This window comes from Corvus hawaiiensis, unplaced genomic scaffold (genome assembly GCF_020740725.1).
Source record: "Corvus hawaiiensis isolate bCorHaw1 unplaced genomic scaffold, bCorHaw1.pri.cur scaffold_32_ctg1, whole genome shotgun sequence".
NCBI classification, from domain to species: Eukaryota; Metazoa; Chordata; class Aves; order Passeriformes; family Corvidae; genus Corvus; species Corvus hawaiiensis.
Genome location: NW_025963366.1, coordinates 5049189 through 5051688, shown reverse-complemented (window position 1 = coordinate 5051688; position 2500 = coordinate 5049189). Strand labels below are relative to the sequence as shown.

Genomic DNA, 2500 nt, shown 5'->3' with positions numbered 1-2500 from the left:
CCCCGAGAAAGGACGCTGCGGTGGTGGCGGCGGATGGCGGGCGCGCCCCCGCGGGCGGACGCTCCCCTGAGGGCGGCAGCAGGGGAGGCACCCCCGCGGGGCCATGCAGGTCGTTTCCCTCGCCCCAGGGCCAGGTACCTAGCGCTCCGCGCCTCGGCGGCCTGGGAAGCCTCTCGGCGTCGTCAAACGCTGGGGGGGGAAGCCCGTAGGGCCGCGGAGCCGGGCGGAGGTTTAAAGACTCGGGCGGCTCGGTGCGCCCCGCCGTAGGCGGCGGCGGCGGCGGCGACGACGGCGGCGGGTGCCGGGCGGCGGCGCGGCGCCATCGGAGGGGTAAGGGAGCGTCTCCCGCCAAGCCCCTGCGGTGGTGACCGTGGCGGCCGGCCGGCCGCGCTCGTTGTCGTCGTGGCTCCGCCGCGTGCGCGCGCGGGCGGCCGTGCCGGGGAGGGGCGCCCTGCCCCCCCCTCTCTGCGGCCCGGTCTCGGCAGAAGGGAACCGTGTTCGCGCGGTCGGCCGCGGGGCCGGCCCGCTCGCTTCGAAGCGGGCGACGGTGGCGGCGGAGGGCGCGTGCCCTCCGCCCTTCCGCGGCTGCGGGGGTCGTTGCGGCTGCCAGGGCCCGCTGCGCTCTCCTTGGCCGCTGCCGCAGGCTCTCGTGCGCGGCGCCGCGCCTCCGGCGCTGCCGCGCCTCTCCCCTCGACGGCCTTCTCTCTCCTCGGACGCACCGGTGGCGCCGGCCGCCGGCCGTTGCCGCTGGGCCGCCTGCCCCGCCCAGGTGTGAGTGCTCGGCGGTCCCTCCGTCGCCGGAGGCCGGCGAGTGCGGGTGGCCCCGGGCCGAGCGGCGGCGTCGCCGCTCGGTGAGTGTCCCCCTGGGGGACGGTCGGCCGGAAGGCGCCCGCTGTCGCCGGCGGCGGTCCCGTCCCGGGCCCTGCCCGTCGCTTCCCCGTCGCCCTTCCCGGCCGCGCGTGGGCCGAAGGGGTGTGCGGGCGGCCGCGGGGGCGCTTCCCCGCCCGGTCTCCGCGTGGAAACGAGGAGAGCGGGCGTTGCTCCCCCGGCTCAGCGCCGTACGTCTTCTGCCCGGGCGCGCGTGCCCGCGGAAGGGGCTCCGGCGGTGCGAAGCGGCGGCGGCGGTTCCCGGGAGGGCGGCGGCGGCGGCGGCGGGTCTCGCCGTCCGGCGGGCCTCGGGCGCTCGCGATGCCGACTCGGTTCCCGGCGGCGTCCGCCTCCGGAGCCGGCGGCGGAGCTCGGCTCGCCGGGCGCTTTGCCTTCCCGGCGGGAGCGGTCCCGCGGGGGGGCGCGCCGGCGGAGCGGTGTCGCCGCGTGCGTCTCGGGCGTGTTGCGGGTCGCTGGGGGAGAAGCCGGCTGCGCGGTGACGCGGCGGCGCTCCGCGAGTCTGCGGAGAGCGGTGAAGGGAGCCGAGCGTGAGCGGGGTCTGGTGGCCGTTACCCCCCGCCCCGCCCCGCCCCGTGGGCGTGTGTGTCGTCTCGCGATCGAGGCCGGGCGGGATCCGATGCCCCCCGCGTTCCGGCGCGCGCCACGCCCAGCCCTCTGTGCCGGAGGCCGGGCCGAGCCCGGGCGCCTGGGCCGCCTCCGAAGGACGGCACGCGAGGCGGCGTCTCCCCTTGCGGGGGGAGGCGGACGGGAGCGCGGGCTCCCCCGCCTTTGTCGACCTTGGGAGCGTTCCGTGGGTTTCTCTTTTTTCCCCTCCTCCTCCTCCTCCGTTTTGTTGTTGTGTGCTCGTACGGTCGAAGCGAGGCGCGCGCGCGCGCCAGCGTCGCGTCCTCGCCGAGAGAGACAGGGGTCTGCTTCACGTGAGCGGTCCCGGCCCCTCCGCGCGCGCGGAGTCGGTGCCGAAAAGCCAGACAACTCTTAGCGGTGGATCACTCGGCTCGTGCGTCGATGAAGAACGCAGCTAGCTGCGAGAATTAATGTGAATTGCAGGACACATTGATCATCGACACTTCGAACGCACTTGCGGCCCCGGGTTCCTCCCGGGGCTACGCCTGTCTGAGCGTCGCTTGACGATCAATCGCCGTCCGGGGGCCACCCCGGCGGCGCGGCTGGGGTTGCCTCGCAGGCCCGTCGTCCGCGGCCGGCGGCGGCGGCGGCGGCGGCGGCGGCGGCGGCGGCGGCGGCGGCGTCTGGCCGGTGCCCGGAGAGTGGGGGGGAAGGCGGCGGGGGCCGGCGAGGGAAGCGTTTTCCTCGGCGGTTTCTGGGGCCTTTCCCCCTGCGGGGGGCCCGGTCGTCGGCGTCGTCGCGGTCCGTCCGTCCGTCCGTCCGTCCGTCCGTCCGTCGCGCGTGCCGTTGCTGCAAGGGCCTTCGTCCCCCTAAATGCAGACTCGGGGAGCGCTCCGTAGCTTCCCGCTCCCGGAGCGAGCCGCTGGGGCGGAGCTCGTCCTTTGCCGGGGCCCCGCCAGGGCGTGGCGGCGGCGGCCGGGGAGAGCGAGAGAGACGGCGCGAAAACGCCGTTGAAGGGGGCCGAGCGAGACAGAGGCAAGAAGGGAGG

At 77.0% G+C, this 2500-nt stretch overlaps 1 non-coding gene across 1 annotated transcript; it reads left to right on the top strand.

Moving 5' to 3' along the window:
* The first annotated feature begins 1858 nt into the window (after positions 1 to 1858).
* Positions 1859 to 2011, top strand: LOC125321057. Its single transcript, XR_007201431.1, has one exon. It is a non-coding gene; the product is annotated as a 5.8S ribosomal RNA (ribosomal RNA).
* The last annotated feature ends 489 nt before the right edge of the window (positions 2012 to 2500 follow it).